We start from the raw sequence: 19,775 nt of genomic DNA on the forward strand, positions 1-19,775 counted from the left end.
GTGAATGAAAGAAGGCATGAGGAGGATTAGCCACCTTTCCCCTCTCAAACTAGCAAGGTCTTCAAAACCCAGGCTAAATCATTCCTCCCTGCTCTGAGTGACCTGCCATCCCAGAAAGAAGTCACTGTTGCATCCTTTGTACATCCCACACCCTTCGTTGATCCTGACCAGTCAGGGGACACTCAGGTAATGGACCACCTGGGCATGGCCACGTTAGAGTTCCACAGGGAGGATGGGGGAGGCAAGAGAAGATGCACTCGGTAAAAGAAGCCAGCCTTCTCTAGGGAAGGGGTCTTCCCCCAAAGGAGCTGCTCATCTCAACGACTCTCCAGTGACTAGTAAATGTGGGGTGATTCGTTACAGCTGTGCACATCTGTGATGATTACCTGGGTCTTGGGAGAAGAGAGCAACCTTCCCTAAAGACTGGGGTCAAGACAGAAAAACATATATAGGGTGTTGGCTTGTTCAATGACATTCTGATGCCTCCCAGCCCAGCCAGCCGCTCCCCTGTTCTCAGGTGGCTCTGTACCCTGTGAGCAGAATCACAGCTGGTGGAAAGAAGGTCGGCTGACCCAGGGCTGTCCTGGGGTGGGGAGCATGTGGGGCCAGGCCGTGTCATCCTGGATTTTCCTGCACCACAACCCTTACAGTCCTGTCTCACCTGTTGTCCTCAGTGGAGTGTAAACTTTCTGAAGAAAAGGAAGGAGCTTATCTTGTTCCCCAGTGTATCCTCTGCATCAAATTCTGCCCATATTGTAGTAAGAGCTCAATAAATATTGGTTGTTTGAATGAATAAAACTAAGTCTTACCATCTCTTCATTGGACTTCTTTTCAGGTTTTTGTCCTTGACCTGAATCCTAAATATTCACTGAGTCTGCCTTATTTCTGCTACCGTTCCCACCCACACCTGACCCCTGTGTCTATACCACATTCCACTTAGAAGGTAAAAGCAGTCTAACCAGCACTACCTGGGGGTGAAAAGTGTCCCATCAGTTTAGACCTTTGAATCTTGGTCTTCCCAAATAGGCAAAGTTGTCTAGTAAGAGATGAAGGAAGATTTGAGTAAATGAAAATTTACTGTGCCCCCTCTGTGTGTTGGACATTATGTTTTGTGTATCTTGTCTTGTTCCTGTCTATGGGAGAGACATTTGTATTTCCATTATTACAGAGAAGGAAACTTAGATTTACAAAGATAAGCCCTTTGCCCCAGGCCAGCAGCAAGATAGCCGGCCCCAAGGATTCAAGTTCAGATTTGCCTAATTCCTAAGTTCCTTCCCACAAAGGCTGGAGTGTCTCATGGAAATTTTTCTGACAATAATTTTAGCTTTAGGAGAAAGACTAGACACTTTTTTGACCTTTCCAATTATCTTACAAGCCCAGTGTTAATCAGCTGAGTCAGAACTGATGACCTCAGGACTGCTTCTGCCCCAAACCATCTTCTGATGAAATGATAAAATGAGACTACTAGTCTCATTAATGAGTCTAAAAACATTACGTGAGTTCCAATGATGCCTTTGCTTCTGGCCCATCCCACACCTTCTCCAAATAAGAAAGCAGCTAATTTGCAAAACCCTTGCTTCTGTGAAGCAGCTGTGCGAGTCACTGACATACATGATTAGCATAAAATTAATTTCTGTTGGGGAAGCATTATTACCACCCCTAATGAGGTTTAGGAAGTGACTAGTAGTGTATATGAAGGAAGGTGGATACTGTTCTTTTAACTCCAGATGAAATGTGTGTGGGATGCAATTTTCAACACCAAGATTTAGCTTAGGAATCAGGTGTTTATGGCAACTTGTGTGAGGTAGGTTTTTCTCAGAGCTATGAGACAGAACAATTTATGACAATGTAGATGTGTCTCTTTTGTATATTTCCATGATTTCCTTTCAGGGGAAATTCTGTGCATGGAAGACAATTATGGCAACCTAAAGGAGTTAAATGTCCTTTAACTGAACTATAAATTTTATCATTCATTCTATTTATAATTTTAAATGGAAAAAGAAGAGTGAGTCACATATGAAAATCACTTATTTCAATCACAGAAAACCAACCACCCATAACTTATATACCTGTAGATAAAGAAGTTAACTGAATTATGTATTTCCACTTAGGCTTTTTCTATGCACGTAGTTCTGTTATTTAGCTAAAATCACATAATATATCAAAATTTGTATCTTGTTTTCTCCATATACAGTAATAATATACATGTTTTTCCTCACTAAAAATTCTTCATAAGCATCATTTTAATGTTTCCACAATATTGCACTGTATGGATTTGCCATAATTTACTTAAGCATAGCCTTTTAGTGTTGGATTTTATGTAGTTTACAGTTTTTCACTTTTTAAAGTGATGATGCAATTCATTTCTTTGTACCTCCAGCTTTATTTTCATTTTAACTTATTGATTTCCTAAAAGTAGAATTACTTGATCAAAGAAAGTTTTGGATAAATTTTAGGTTCCAGATAAATAGTGATGAATAGACTTTCTGAATATAACTGCCAGCTTAGAATTCTATCCAGGGAAAACATTTTTTTTTTTTTTTTTTGCGGCACACAGGCCTCTCACTGCTGTGGCCTCTCCCATTGCGGAGCACAGGCTCTGGACGCACAGGCTCAGCAGCCATGGCTCATGGGCCCAGCCACTTCGCGGCATGTGGGATCTTCCAGGACCGGGGCACGAACCCGTGTCCCCTGCATCGGCAGGTGGACTCTCAACCACTGCGCCACCAGTGAAGCCCCAGGGAAAACATTCATTAAAAATGAAGGAAAAATAGAGACTTTTTCAGGAAAACCAAAACTGAAACAATTTGTTGCCTTTAGGCAACACTAAAAGAAGTGCTAAAGTATTTCCTAAAGAGGAGGAAATATGGAAATGTAAGAAGAAATGAAGATAAATGGGAAATGTAAATATGTAGGTAAATCTAAATGAATATTGACCACACAGAATAATAATGATTTAAAATGCATGAAGAACAGATACATAAAACAAGTGAAGCAATGGAATTGAAATTGATAAAGTTCTAGCGTTACCTGGGAAGTGATCCAAGTACTGATTTGTTTTAGACACTAACATATCAAAGATGTTTGTTGTAATCACTGTGTAACCATTAAAGGAAAATAAAAGATGTAACTACCAAGATAAGGGAGAAGGAACTGGAAAATAATTTTAAAATGTTTTATTAGTTCAAAAAGTTGAAAGAAGGGCATATAAAATAATGTAGAACAGGTATGACAAGTAATAGATAGTAGCTAAAACCCTAAATATATCAGCACTTATATGAAATGTAAATTAACTAAATCAATTAAAAAATAAAGCATCTCAAACTGAATAAATAAATAAATAAATAAATAAACACCTTGTGTACAAGGACACAAAAGAACTGAAAGTACAGACACTAATAAAAAGGAACATGATATAATTATATATGACAAAATAGACTTTGAGGCAAGAGGCATTCTTTGAGATAATGAGGGGCATTTTATAATGATAAAATATCAGTCAGCCAGAAAGATTTAATACTTCTCAGTTTGTATGCACCCAATAATATAGCATCAAAACATATAAAGCAAAAAATGCAGAAAAACTAGATAAACCATATTGGCTGATTTTAAGATGCTCTCTATAACTGATGGATCAAGCAAACAAAAAAAAGTAATTAACATATGTAAAATCTGAGAAACATTTACCAACTGTACAAGCAACTTCAGAATTCACATTATTTTTAGGAGTACATAGAATATTTAGCAAAATTGTCCATATACTGGGGCATAAATCAAATCTTAACAAAATTCTAGGTATTAAAATTATACAGTGAAATAAGACTAGAAATCAATAATAAACATTGCTGGAAAACCACTAAATGTTTGGAACTTAAACAGTATATGTCTAAATGAACAAAGATTCAATCACAATGAACATTTTTAATAATTTTAATTAAAATGAAAATGAAAATATGGCACACTAAAATGTCAATTAAAAGCATGCTTAAAAGAATAAGTTCATATATCAGAAAAGAAAATATGCTGAAAATTAATCATCTATTGATTTTCTTGATTGTACCCATAACAAGAAGTTAAAAAGAATATCAAGTTAAATCCAAAGAAAGAAGAAAGGGGATAATAATAATCCTGATAGCAGACATTAGTCACACATAGAACAAATGTACAATAGAAAAAAAATTACAAAGCTCAAAGTCAGTTCTTTGAAAAACTAAACCCTTAGTAAGAATGATTAAGAGAGAGAAGACACATAATACCAATATCAGGAATGCAAAAGAAATTACTACAGGTCCAACAGATATTTAAATCAAATAATGAGAAGACATTGTGAATGATTTTATTTTAATAAATTTTAACATATAGGTGAAATGAGAATTTTCCTAGAAAAACACAACTTACCCAAATGGAAACAAGAAGAAAATTTCTAAAATCTAAATAGTTCTCTATTAGGTAAATTGAAACTGTAATTAACAAAATTCCCACCAAGAAATCTCCAGGTCAATTGACTTCACTGGTAAATTCTTCCAGATATTTAAAGAAGAAATAACATGAATTTTATACAAATATCTCCAGAAAATTCAAAAAACAAAACAAAGAGCACATGTGTTTTGTTTTATGAGCCTAGTATTTCCTTAAGACCAAAACATGACATGAACATTTATAAGAAAGGAAAATTAAGGACCAATCTCAAGCACATATATACAAAAAATTTAAATAAAATCTTGTTAAAATGACAATACATTGCTTTGAATTTGGGTCTATTACAGGAATGTAAGATTCATTTAACTTTGGAAAATCAATGTATTTTATCACATTGACAGAATGAAGGAACACGATGATATGATGGGGCTTCCCTGGTGGCGCAGTGGTTGAGAGCCCGCCTGCCGACGCAGGGGACACAGGTTCGTGCCCCGGTCCAGGAAGATCCCACATGCCGCGGAGTGGCTGGGCCCGTGAGCCATGGCCGCTGAGCCTGAATATCCGGAGCCTGTGCTCCACAACGGGAGAGGCCACAACAGTGAGAGGCCTGTGTACCGCAAAAAAAAAACAACAAAAAAACAGATGATATTACAATCTTAACAGGTATAGAATCAACATTTAAAATCTATTACCTGTTGCTGATAAGTCTCAGCAAATAAGAAATAGCAAATGATCTCCTTAAACTGATAATTAACAACTCAAAAAATCCATAGGAAAAATTATACTTTATCATGCAATTTAGATGACATTTCCGCAAAGCTTAGAAAGAGGACAAGATTTACTATAATCATTTCCATTTCCATTCTTTTTTTTGCGGTACACAGACCTCTCACTGCTGTGGCCTCTCCCGTTGTGGAGCACAGGCTCCGGACGCGCAGGCTCAGCGTCCATGGCTCACAGGCCAAGCCACTCCGCGGCATGTGGGATCTTCCCGGACTGGGGCACAAACCCGTGTCCCCTGCATCGGCAGGAGGACTCTCAACCACTGCGCCACCAGGGAAGCCCTCCATTCATTTTTGTAGTAGTTATCCTAGCCAGTGCATCAAGGCAAGAAAAAATAAACAAAATAAACAAAAAGTACAAAGACTAAAATAGAAAAAAATAAAGTAATATTATTTCCAGACCACATTGATTTTGAAGTAGAGAAATATAGAGGAATTTACAAATAAAGTATTGCAATTAAGAAATGAATTTAACAAGGTCACTGGATAAAAGTTCAAAGTACCAAAATCAATGGTATTTCAATATATCAATAACAAATACTTAGAAAATAACATTTAAAATGATACCTATCATGAGAACATCCCAAAGCATCAAACGTGTGAGAATAAATCTAACAAAAGATGTGCATGACAGACACTATAAAACATTATTGTAAGCAAGAAGACGTGAATAAAGAGAGGGCTATTCCATTGTTATGGGCTGAATTGTATCCCCTCCCCAACTCATATGTTGAAGTCCTAACCCCCAGTACCTCAGAATATGACATTATTTGGAGAGAGGGCCTTTTCAGTGGTTGTTAAAATGAGGTCATTAGGGTGGGCCCTAATCCAGTATGACTAGTGTCCCTATAAAATGAGTAAATTTGGGTACAAATGCATACAGAAGAAAGACAATATGAAGATACAGGGGGAAGATTGGCCATCTATAAGCCAAGGAGAGAGGCCTAAGTCAACCCTGCCAACACCTGATCTTGGACTTCTAGACTCCAGATTAATGAGAAAATTAATTTCTGTTGTTTAAGTCACCCAGTCTGTGGTATTTTGTTATGTCAGCTTTACTAAACCAATACAACCGTATTTGTAATATAGAACACTCAATATTGTAAAGATGTCAATTATCTCCAATTTAATCTATAGATTCAATGAATCTGATATTGTTTCAGTCTAAATATGCATCTCTGATATTCTCTCCAAGCTATCCTATTCTTTCCTTTCATGGCATTCAGCCAAATATCTCTGTATTTGATGTAGTAGGGGATGCCACACACTGGGTGGTTTAAACAACAACATTTATTTCTCACAGTCTCAGAAGCTAAGTCCAAGATCAAGTTACTGGCCCACTGGGTTCCTGGTGAGAGCTGTTCCTGGTTTGCAGGTAGGCACATCTTCACTGTGTCCTCAGTTAGCACAGAAAGAGAAAGAGAGAGCTCTGCTCTCTCTTCTTAAAAGGACACTAATCCTATTGGATTAAGGTTCCACCCTTATGACCTCATTTAATCTTAATTAATTCCTTACTCCAAATGCAGTCACACTGGAGGTTAAGCTTCAACATATGAATTTTGGAGGGACACAACTCAGTCCATAGCAATACCTTTTCTCCAATCCAGCAAGTGCCTATGACCTACAGCTTTGTGAAGGGGTCAAGCCTTCCAGGAAGCTCATGCAGGTAGTTGAGTAAGCAATGGAAGTTCCCTCAAATCATTCAACCTCATGGCTTTGCTTCAATTAGTTGTCTGTAAGTCAAAACTACATGAATATGTTTATGTAGGGATTAAAGAGATCTGAGGATGAGGAGATAGCCCCTCAAGGGTTTAAGTATGTGAAGAACTGGGGGACTTCTGGAGAAAGAGCCCACAACATGGGAAGCAAAAGTGGAGATGCATAAGGCTGATGGACTCAGGACACAGTAGAGGGTAGATGGGAAGGGAGAAGGGGATTTGAGCTGGGGAGACTCCTTCAGCATTTTGGGGGTGGGGGCTGTCATGAAGAGAGAGAGGAAGCTGAAGGAGGGAAGGTTTACTCAGTTTCTAAAACCCTAGGAGCAGAGGCGTGCTTGGCTGGTGGTGCGTGTCCCAGAGAGATCAGGGCCATCTCCTAACTTGGACTCAGTGTCAGCCTGAGGCTGCTGCTTGGAGGCATCTCTTGTCTGTCCTGGTGCCCTCAGGAAGTGCCAATACAGGACCCATCACAGCAAGTAGCCTGAGGAAGCCTGGAAGCCTAGTTCACCTCTGCAGAGATGCCTCCTGGGCACCCTGAGTACTGGCTGGGCAGGGATCAGAAGTTTCTGTGTGTCCTGAAGTAGCAGCTGGGGAAGAGGCCAGAAAGCTCTCTAGTCTCTGTGACCCCATTCAGCCCTAGGTAGCTGTGGTCGCTTCTGGGTGGGGATTACAGGCACAAACACACCACAGCGGTTCTCTTTTCTGCATTACTTTGGCCTAGAGAGATAGCCCCTGTGATGGGAGCATTGCCATGGTGATAGCGTTAAGCAATAGCTGTCCCTGGAACATTTTCCTGGTTTTATTTTCCTTTAGTGGAGTTGGTGAGATTAAACCTGCTCACGTATGAGCATAAGTGAGTAAAAAGTCAGTGCGGGATTCTGGGGCTCCTCTGTGACCTCTGCAATGGCAGAGGACAGAACCATGGGTATCATTAGCATCATATGAGCATCATAGAGTTTACCTAAGCAAATACTTTCTCGCCCTTTCCCAGGGCCTGCCAACTAGGCACCCAGGGAAGCCTGGATGGTGAGGGGCTGATCTTGCCACTTCCAGGGATTATGTTGGAGAGACTTAGCGATGCCACCTGGAGGTGTCTTTCTGTCTTTGTCTCCCGGAGGGAAGGGGGTTGTGGTTTAAAGATAAAATCAGAAAATCATAGTTTTATAGATGAATATAGTGGGGAGCTGCAGTGGGAGTTGGCTGGCTCCAGGAGAACCCGGGAGGGAAACGTCCCCCAGCTCCAGGCTTGGGCTTCCCTTGAATTAGGCAGCCCCAGCACAGGTCCTGGAAGGTCACAGCCCAGTGACTGCTGTAGACTTATTGACAGGTCCTGGCAACACCTGTCTGCCCCCATCATTGAGCCCTGAGCTCGACCAGTGGGGATTCTGTGTCCACTATCATTCATCTTTGTTTTCTTAGGGCCCAGTGTGGTACCTGGCATATAGGAGATGTTTATTAAATATTTTCAGAATAAGTGAATAACAAAAATATTCCATTGTTCTCAGAACTCACTGTGGTCCCCAAGTTAGATAAATAAATGAATAAATAAATAAATTCATTCTTTCCTTCACTCATTCATTTAATCATTTAATGAATATTTATTCTGGAGATAGTTAATATTTGCACCTAGCACAGTGTCTTGCAGATACAAGACACTCAATAAATATCTCTTAAATTATATTGTAAACTTATTTGCTTGAAAAATCCAAATATAGCCTGAAATACAGTCTCCTTTCTGCATGTATATATATAAATGTTCTTCCTGCTTCCAATCTACACACACACACACACACACACACACACACACACACACACTTTTTTGAATCATTCCTTTGAAATGGGGTAATGTCTCCAGAAAAATCTTATTTAAAAAAAAGCAAATTCAAATTTAGGAATTCAGTTTGAAGAAAGGCCTACCATGTGCTGATTTGTGCTGAGAATGGGATGGAGCTATAAATGTTGTTGGTGGACATCTTCTCCAAGTGTGGGCCACAGAGAGACTATATCTGATCGTGGGGATGGGGGCCACAATGGTCCAGAGAAGGAGGCAAACTCCTTCCTTGCTGAGGATAGCACAGAACCCTGAACACCCAGGAGAGATAGATGGCAGGGGAAACCTTGTACCACAAAACTACAGAGTGCAGAAAGCTGGAGAGAACCTTTGAGTGCCTTGTAGTTTCTTGTGAAACCCACGCTCTGGCTCATGGAAAAGGGTTGTTTCCTCCCTTCGGCTCGGCGCTGGCCCCAGAAACGGTCTGGTGGGGGCATGGGAGGAGGTGAGCAAGCAGGCTGGCGGGGGGGTGGGGGTGCTAAGACCCCAGGGACTGGTCATTTGTAGGAGTTGAGGGAGATGGAGTGTCCAAAGTCAAAGATAACTGGGGTTTCAGAGCTGCATGACCAGAAGGACAGTGAGTCCCTTTACAGAGGTGGAGAGGCCAAGAGGATGGACGGAAGCGGGTTAGGGAGGAGGGATGGCCGTTCTGCTGTGAACCCCAAGTGTGCAGCGGCCACAGGAAGGCGTGGAAGGGTGTGTAGGAGGAAGGTGAAGGAGGGTCAGGTCTGAGATTGGACTGGGGATCTTCTCAGAGATGTGAAGGCTGAAGCACAGGAGTAAATGAGGTCATTGAAGAAAGAGGGTCAGAGCAGAAAAGGCATTTGGAGGAGCTGAGCATATAAAGCTAAGAGCGCATTTGGGAGCCAGGCAGGTCTGGGGATGACAGCCTCTGCTCTGAGCTCCGTGTCCCTGAGTGAGTCCTTAAGCACTGAGGGCCTCCTCAGTTTCCACATCTGCAAAATCAAATAATGAAGGAAAATCACTTAGCACAGTGCCTGCTACCTAGAAATGCCTCCATGTTTGCTGTCATTATCAGGGGGCCAGAGAAAGAAGAGGAAAAAATAAAAATATGGAGACAGATCAGTTACACTGATACTGTCTTTGTGATCTAAAAAAATAGAAAAGAAAATGGTGCAAGTGCTAGAATTTTACTGGAAAAGGTTTTTAGCTACAGCTGAATTCTCCAAAGCCAGGCAAGATGTCTCTAAAACTGTTTCCCTCCTAGGAAATGAACGTGTTGGGCTCTGACTCTGACACCAGTAATCAGCAGAAAAGGGAATAATCCAGCATTTCCGATCAACACGTCCCCATCAGGGACCTGGAGACTGATCATCTCAGTGCACTTTGTAGCTTCAATTGATCCCACAGCCTCTTGATGCCCACAGGTCTCCAGGGCAGCCCAGGAAAGGCCCTTCTCGGCTACCACTCAGTTGCTGGGTCCAGGTAGAATGGCTTCAGGTGCCATACCAGTGCTTGGGCACAGCCACTAATTTAGGAATCCTGTGTGTCCTCATTCTCATTTAATATATTACTAAAATTAAGAAGGGGAAAAAGAAAACATCTCTTCATAGCAGACTTATACCTGTTGGCTATTAGTTTTATGATTTGCTCAGCTATTTGGTTCAAATCTCCCAAATGTTTTGGCTCTTGTACCAAAGTCTATTTCAGGGCAACTGTGCCTTGCTTTGTCCCATCAAGTTCTAGCCAAAGATACCACTAGGAAATGGACTGAACAACCTCTGGGACACTTTCTTCTTCTTTTTTTAAAAATTTATTTGTTTTATTTATTTATTTTTCGCTCCGTTGGGTCTTTGTTGCTGTGTGCAGGCTTTCTCTAGTTGTGGTGAGCGGGGGCTACTCTTAGTTGCAGTGCACAGGGTTCTCATTGTTGTGGCTTGTCCTGTTGCAGAACACAGGCTCTAGGCGTGTGGGCTTCAGTAGTTGTGGCACGTGGGCTTAGTGGTTGTGGCTCATGGGCTCTAGAGTGCAGGCTCAGTAGGTGTGGTGCACGGGCTTGGATGCTCCGCGGCATGTGGGATCTTCCTGGACTAGGGCTTGAACCTGTGTCCCCTGCACTGGCAGGCGGATTCTTAACCACTGCACCACCAGGGAAGCCCCAACCTCTGGGACATTTTCAATCCACATAATGGACAGTTTTTAGAGGTGGAGGCTGGGGAAAAAAAAGCCCTGAAAGTATAGGAAGAATAAAATCAGATTTTAATTGAACTGCTGCGATGTACTAGTAAGTCTAGTTAAGCATATAATTAATTGTTGTAACCATAGCAACAGGATTAGCTGGAACTATTAGGGCAGCACCAGGGGTTCAATGAGAGACTCTTAAAAAGACAAGTGGTGGAGATTGCAGAAAATAATTCATTCTCCTCCAGCAGTTCTCCAGAGGGCCTCATACTCTTTAGCAACCCCCAAATAAATCTATTTAATAATATTTTGTTAGATTCGTGCAGCTTTTCTTATCCCAAAGGACCCTGAGGTGCTTCATAAGCCATGAACGTAAATATAGATTTGGAATAATGTATTGGGCCAGATTTTCCTAGCACTTAAACAACTCTCTGGTGGTTTGTTCTGCACCTTTGGAAGCCACATTACCTTCAGGATACATGGAAGCAGTAATTTACTGAGTGGAATCCCCATAGGCCTGGGGCCTGAAGCACCAACAGAGTGTAAACTCAGGTAGGGGCAGAGAAGGCTCCAGAGATAGTACTTTTATTTATTTATACCCTACCTCATTCCAAAAAGGCCTCAAAAGGCTTACAAAATACACAGGGTACATCAGGATAAAATAAACACAGGGGGAAATCCAAAGCAGGGGCAAATAATAGTAGGAAAGAAACAGATATTTGGAAATGTTAGCACAGGAAATGTGCACAGCAATCTCCTACAGAAGTAGGCAAAATTTCCATTGTTCCTCCTACTGACCGAAACAATGAGGAAAACAGAATCCACTTCCAGAAATAGATGCTTGGTGCTGAGACCTCACAGAAATCTTCTCTTTGCCTTTAAGAATCTACTCTTTGGTGTAAAGACTCTCCAGCCCCTCTACTGTGAGGAGGTAAAAGGGGCCTTGTAAAGACCCACTTCCTCAAAGAAACCTCTTACTCTTCCATTCAGCTGACAACTACTGATTGATCATCTAACTTCGTTCCAGGCATCTGCCCTTATAGGGAAGAACAATCCAGCTTTTGATGGGTTCTGGTATTCTGACTTGATCTACAGTTAAAGTTTAGTCTTTGGAGCAGAGGTAGCAATTGGTGGCCCACGGGACAGACATAGCCCACAAACACGTTTTCTCCTGCCCATTGGGGAGCTTTGCCTTCAAGTCCAGATTTCTAGTTTCTCTTGAAAAATTGGAAGACCTGTGACACTGGTCCACCATCCCATTGCTGCTGAGCAGAGCAGAGGCCAACCCCCTTGGATGGGACAACATTCCCCAGTGCCCACCAGTCCCCACCATGTGCAATGCCATCCAACTTATGTCATGAGCTATGTCATAGCATCTGCTCTCTCTTATGTTACCTACCTAATTTCTCTAGGAGTTTAAGTTTTTAATCTCTGATCTAGAGTCTTGTCCACCAAATGCTCATGCTGTTTATCCCTGTAGAATCTGGAATAAGAATGAGACAGCCAAAGGGTTTATCCTTGGGTATTTCCAGGCCACTGTTCCTCAAGTGTCTTCTATCGGGACACCCCAATCAGGGCTTTTGCTCCAGCTGTGCCTCTCAGATATCTGGTGCTCCCAAGACTTCTGTGCTTATTTAAATCTCACCCACCCTCCAGGCTCAGTTCAAGAGTCTTCCCTGAAGCTTTCTCCAAGTCTTCTAGTTCACTGATCCTCCCACTGGGATGACATCTGGACTTTTCAAGGGGGTGGGAATAGTTTTCTAAAGCCATCAACCTTCATACCTGTGCTTTCTTCAAGGTGGTCTGCCTGTGAAAGTGTCTATCATGCTACTTCTCCTACTTCCCCTTCACAATCACCTTCTCCCACCCTTCACCCACCTCAAATCCTACAATCCTTTAGATTCAGCATCTAAAAAAGGTGCTCTGGGGCACCAAGCAAGGTAAACTTTGAACATTGGTGTTGAGAAAGCAAATGTCTGGGAAACACATCCTTTTGCAAGCAGGTGGATTCTAGTTCCTTGCTTTCAGCAATATTGAAGAACGATCTCCTTGAGTGGAGAGTTGGTAGATCATTAAAATAATTTTTGAAGATGGATTACCATGTGATTTTGGCATATCTCAGATGGCATTCTTAAAAATAAGCAACATTACTATAACAGTATTCTTTTCATTCCTATCTACTTATTTATGTAAATGACATTTATTCAGTAATTATATTTATCAAAATTAAAAATAGGAATACAAATGATGTCATATCCTATCTCCTTCTAGCAATATGCAATGATCACCCATGAATACATGAACAAGTTGAGAAAGACCTCATGTATCTCATTAAGTGTACATCTCCAATACAATTTTATGAGGAATATTTACCTATCAATTACGTAGTATTAATAACTGTAATGATAAGCCCACTGAGAAGGCGTAAAGTCCTTTCAGTTTTGTGGAATGCAAATAGGAGTTCAAGGAGAAAAAGGAAGGATGTGAAATTTCTGATCGTTAAAGAGGAACTTGTCTGTATATTTTAAAAATGGATGTTAGAAGTATCTAATCACCATAGTATCTAGATTCCACTGGATACATTTAAAATGAAGAGACACTTCTATTTTTGGAAATCAGTATTTATACTATACCGAAGAATATGTTCTTTGTAAATCTTCAGACTTACAATGACACATTTTGGAAGTCAAATTATAAATGTGCCACTGAATATGTAGTTTTTCAGAGTTTTTTGTAGAGAGTTGCCAAACAAAAAGATTTAAAGACCACTGTTTTAGTAAGTATTTCTTCTCCTTGTAACTTGATTTTTCATCACACTGTTAGGCACTCTGTATCTTTGATTTACTACTTCGTGACTTACTCTCTGGCTTCCAGAGAGCCTTAGAGTTCCATGGATCACCACTTAACCAGGATTTATCAAGCATCTACTCTGTGTGTAGGACAGCAGGTCATATTTAAATATAGCATGTAATTTTTTCCATGGAAGAACATTTATTTAAGTGAAGATGACAAAAAAGAGCAAAGTATCAGTAAAAACTATATTTAAAAGACAGGTGAATATCTCATATTTGGAGGTCATTTCTGTAATATTTCAACAAGTCAGAGCATAAACTCCCCCCCCCACCCCGCCAACAGCAAATAAATAAATAAATAAATAAATTCTGACCAGATCAAGTTGAAAATGTAGATGAAAACCCATAGGGGTAAAATAACAAAAATCAAGACTTTATTCAGAGCTTATTTACTCAGAATTTTAAAATAATATTAATGAGCTGTGGCTCTGTTGTCACAATCAGATAAAATTAGAAGTGGAGGATTGTAGAGGAGACAAGAAATTAACGCTTTCTCTCTGGAGGGAGTGTGAAGTGTCTTCTTTTTTATTTATTTATTTATTTATTTTTGGCTGTGTTGGGTCTTTGTTTCTGTGCAAGGGCTTTCTCTAGTTGCAGCAAGTGGGAGCCACTCTTCATCGCAGTGCGCGGGCCTCTCAATATCGCGGCCTCTCCCGTTGCATAACAGGGTGGTTTGACAATCTCAGAGGTAAAAAAGAAATTAAGAAATTGGAAAGAAGAAATAAACTGAGTGCTAGACTCCAAGAAGCTCTATTAACCCTTCACTCCATGCCAAAAAATATGCCCAAGAGGCTCTCCATACCAATGCCAAATGATGACATACTGTCCCTGAGGTGGAGCAGCCCAGAGCTGTTGTTGAGTGTTGGGAGAGGAGGCTGGGGTAGGAAGGGAGGGGGAAGAAGTGCCATGATAATGACGCTGGTTACAGGAGGGCTACCTTGATTTACCATCATCACAGATACTCCTCCAGGTGTTAAGTGTGAACCAGTCTCAGAGGCAAGGGCGGAAGGGAGCTCTGTAATCTGCTGCTCCTGAATTTTTAGTGCCATCATCAAATCTTTGCAGCCAATGCTCACATTGTGATATTGTGCCTGGGAAGAGATAATTCGTTTCAAACTCTAGTTACATGCATCCTGCAATAATATGTCCAGCTCTCTGGAAGGGGAACTGTAGTAGATCCATGAATGAGGAGTCAGACTTTTTTGGAAAATTTGTGCCCTGCATTAGTCCATGCAGTAGTATGCTGGTAAATGTTTAACAATAGGCTCCAAAACAAAAAATACTGATGTGAAGCATTTGCCTATTTCCATGGTGTAAATACTCTCACTGTGGCCAATTTTAAGCAATCATTTGTGATGTCATGGATGTAGAGCTGGGAAGAGTTGCACACAGTTGGCTTTTAATAGTTGGTGTGAGCTTTGTCTAGTTCATCCAGATATGGAGTGGGTGGGGAGAAATGTGTTAGGATTCCCTGTCTTTGCCATCAGTGCCTGAGGAAATCTCCCCACCTCCACTTCAGCACCCCACCAGCCACACCTGACCGTTCTTGGTGCAGACCTTTTGTCAGGGATGTCCACTATTGTCCCTTACTTCTTAAGCTCGACTTCAGAAGGGAGCCCTGCCTTCAGTTCCCCACTCCCCCTCAGCTTGCCCCGCTCACACTTTCCTAACCCCTGGGAACCTGATAACCACAGAGCAGTGTGTTGTAACACCCTCTGGCTGCTCTTCATTCCACCCCCATTGCCTAAAGGGAAACTGAAACTTCATCTCTCTTAAAACTTGCATCTCATTTCTGTAAGACCAACTGAGCCCAGCTGCTTCCATTCCCAAGTTATTTCAAGATCATAAACTCACAGCCCCTGCCCTTTAAATTCCTTTATTCTGTCTCCATGACTAATTATAAAACTAATTATTCTCCAAGGGTCAGATGTCTTTTGGATACCTCCTCTGTCTCTCCCAGGATAAAATTAAAACCTCCGCCATCTCCCATACTCCCATAGAATTGTGGAGCTATCTCATCTTTTGAATGTGCAGAATGGGATTTCAATTTTATTTGCTTATAAGTCTGTTTCCATTTCCAAGCTGTGTGCTCCAAAAGGCAGAGCCCAGTCGTCTCTATCTTCAGCCCTCAGGGCAGTGTCTGGCATGTGGTCAGCCCTCCATACCTATTTGTCAAAGACATAAGTGAATCAATGAATGAAGAAAATTCTAGAGTCATCAGAAAACAGGATGTTTGTAAGAACACTTTTGGCCTTAGGTTACTGAAGATATAATTCAAAATGGTTTAAGTATTATTGACAAAAAAGTTCAAAGGTGGGGCAGTTCCAGGGGTTGGTCCAGTCAGGGTCTCAGCAGTGTTCTGGAGTCCATCGTCCTCCTCTGCCATCCTTTGCATATTGATTTTTGTGAAAAGGTAGCAAGAGAGCTATATATGGCAGCAAGAAGGTTGCAGCAGCTCCAGGCACCACATCCATATATAACAAAGTCCAAAGATTAGAAAAAAGACTCTCCTACTTGTATGTCAAAGGAAATTTCCCCAGAAATTCTTCTCCTCTTTCCCCCATAAGCAGATTTCCCCTCATGTGGTAAGGGAAAGGAAATGCAATGATTGACTTGGACTAATGAAAAAGTTCTCTTGAAGTTCATGGCCAGCCAGGGTTCTGGAAGTGGGATGGGAACGGCTATCTGGTAGGCAACCAACAGCTGCCACACATACAGTCAACAGAACTAAGGTATTGAACTGTGGTCCACGTGACCAAGCTGTGTGCATCCCACATATATGAGGATGATTGAACATCAGAAAAACTGATGTAATTTATGACACTAATTGTAAGAGGAAACAAATAATCATCTTAATAGATTCAGAAAAAACTTGGGATAAAATTCAACACCTATTCATGATTTTTAATAAGATTTAGTAAATTTAATGAAAGGAACATGCAAAACATAGAGCAAACATGTTTAATGATGAAACCTATAGATTTCAGAAACATATGCCCAGAATCACTGTTTCTGTGCAAAACTGTTCTACAGATCACAGATTAGGATAAGAAAAAGAAATAAGTTGTATGAGTTTGAAAGGAAAAAAAAGCTATTATTATTTACAGAGGACATGATTATCTCCATAAAAACTTGAGAGTCTTCAGACAAGTTATTAGTATTAATGAGGATTTAGAAATATCACTGGAAAGGATATCAGTTTTTATAAAGTCAGTCACCATGGTACATATCAGCAACAACGAAATACGCTCCTCTAAAAAAAATTTACAATAACAAAATATATAGGTTTCCTAGGAATAAATTTAATAAGAGCTAAGAATGATATTTATGGAGAAAATATAAATCATTGCTAAAATATACTTTAATAGAGTCAAATCAATGAGAGAGATAGATTATATTTATGCATAGAGAAACCCAAAATCATGAAAATTTTTACTCTCTCCCAAATACTCTAAAAATCCAGTGTAACTCCAAACAACATATGAGGAGATTATACGAAAATTGCAAGGCCAACAAATAATAGCTCTTTTTTGAAGACAATTTTGAAGAGAACTAGGGCAGAGAGGTCATGGTTGACCAGAAAACAAGACTTATTTTGAAACTATGGTAATTTGACCAGTGTGCTATTAGCAAAAGATCAGCTATATAGACCAATGGAAGAAATAAATGACCCCATGAACTATCTAATGCTTAAACAGAAACAATATATGAGAAGATTGTATTGTAGATCAGTATCAAAAGAACAGTCTACCTAACAAATGCTTTCGGAACAATTGGTTATCTATTAAGGAAAGAAATGAAATTTATCTTTATCTCACACCATATGTAAAAATCAACCCTAAGGAGGATAAAGACATAAAATATGAGAATATTAATTTTTATTTATTTATTTATTTTTATTATTATTTTTTTTTTGCGCTATGCGGGCCTCTCACTGTTGTGGCCTCTCCCGTTGCAGAGCACAGGCTCTGGACGCGCAGGCTCAGTGGCCATGGCTCACAGGCCCAGCCACTCTGCGGCATGTGGGATCTTCCCAGACCGGGGCATGAACCCATGTCCCCAGCATCGGCAGGCAGACTCTCAACCACTGCACCACCAGGGAAACCCATAATTTTTATTTTTTATGAAAACATTTAATAAAACATCTTTGTGATTTTTGTGGTAGGGCATTACATACAAAGTACATACATACAAAGAGGACAAACAAAGACAACTTGATTAAAATGATAGAAACTCTGTTTCAAATATGGAAAGGAAAAAAAGTGGGGGGAGAAAACCACTTTTAAAAACTTGATTAAAATTGAAACTTGACTAAATTAAAGCTTGACTAAAACTTGATTAACACTTGACTAAATTAAAAACTTGATTAAAATCGAGTTGATAAATTCAACTTGATTAAAATGATAGAAACTCTGTGTTTCAAATACTGAAAGGAAAAAAATTGGGGGGAGAAAACCATAGACAAGGATAAGATGTAAAGATGTTTGTGATATGTATACACAAAACATGTAAAGAACATTTGAAATTTGATGATAAGATAATCCTACTAGAGAAATAAGCAAATGATATAAACAGATAATTTGAGAAGAAAATACCCAAATGACCCATTAAGAAAAAATATTCAACCACATCATAATCAGGAAATGCAAAGCTGAAAGACAGTCAGATTGGCATCAGATTGGCAAAAATTGAAAACTGAAAATATTAAGTGTTGGTGAGAATATGGAGAAAGAGGAAGTCATACTTTGCAGGTACAGAGGAAAATGTGTACAACCAATTTGGACAGCAGTTTAGCCACATGCAATAAACATGAAAATGAGCGTACCCTGTGACCCAGCATTTCTATTTCTAGGAAATGTGTCAAAGAAAATCTCACATATGTGCCCAAGGAGACACAGAGAATATAGAAAATGTTAAGAATGCATGAAATTATTCAATGATAGAATGGAATGCAAGAACATGCATATCAGCTTCATATAGAATAGTAAAAAATTAGAAACATCTTAAGTATTAACAAGAGGATGGTGCATTACACTGAATTATATTTGTGTAGTGAAATACTATACAACAGTAACAATAAATGACCTGGAACTATATGCATCAACATGGAAGATTCTTTTTTTTTTTTTGCAGTACGCGGGCCTCTCACTGTTGTGGCCTCTCCCTTTGCAGAGCACAGGCTCCGGACGCGCAGGCTCAGCGGCCATGGCTCACGTGCCCAGCCGCTCCGTGGCATGTGGGATCTTCCCAGACCGGGGCATGAACCCGTGTACCCTGCATCGGCAGGCGGACTCTCAACCACTGCGCCACCAGGGAAGGCCTGGAAGATTCTTTTTTTTTTTTTTTTTCCTTTGAGGGTGAATTTATTTTAAAAAAATTTTAAATTAAAGTTGATTTACAATATTGTGTTAGTTTCAGCAAAGTGATTCACATATATATGTAAATAGGTTCATTTTTACTATTTTTTAGATTTCACATATAACTGATATAATATGGTATTTGTCTTTGACTTACATCGCTTAGTATGATAATCTCAAGGTTCGTTCAACTTGGATGATTCTTGTATGCATATTGTTGAGTGAAAAGAGTTTCAGAAGAATATATTGTGAACAATGTCATTGATGCACCATTTAAGTAATGTGTAATTGTGTAAAATGATACTCAGTATTGCTTAGTTGTACAGGATTTTGGTAAAAGTATAAGACATGCCCAGGTATGATGGACATCCCCAAGAGTGAATGGGATGGGGAACTCAGACTGATTCAAGTATGTTTGCACAGTTCTATTTTTTAAGCTAGGAGATGGATACGCTTGCATTTATTGTATTATTTTCTCCATAGTTTTATATGTCAGAAATATTTCACAATATATTTCTCAAAGATCAAAAGAAAGAGGCAGCTCTCTAGTGACCATAAAGGAACACTGGCAAGTTGATGAACACCCTTTCTGACATGTGTGTCATCTAGAAGCTCATAGGAAATGTCTTCCCATGACCTGAGAAGAAAGTACCACTCTAACGTCCTGTGCTATA

The sequence above is a fragment of the Tursiops truncatus genome, chromosome 2 (genome assembly GCF_011762595.2).
Source record: "Tursiops truncatus isolate mTurTru1 chromosome 2, mTurTru1.mat.Y, whole genome shotgun sequence".
NCBI classification, from domain to species: domain Eukaryota; kingdom Metazoa; phylum Chordata; class Mammalia; order Artiodactyla; family Delphinidae; genus Tursiops; species Tursiops truncatus.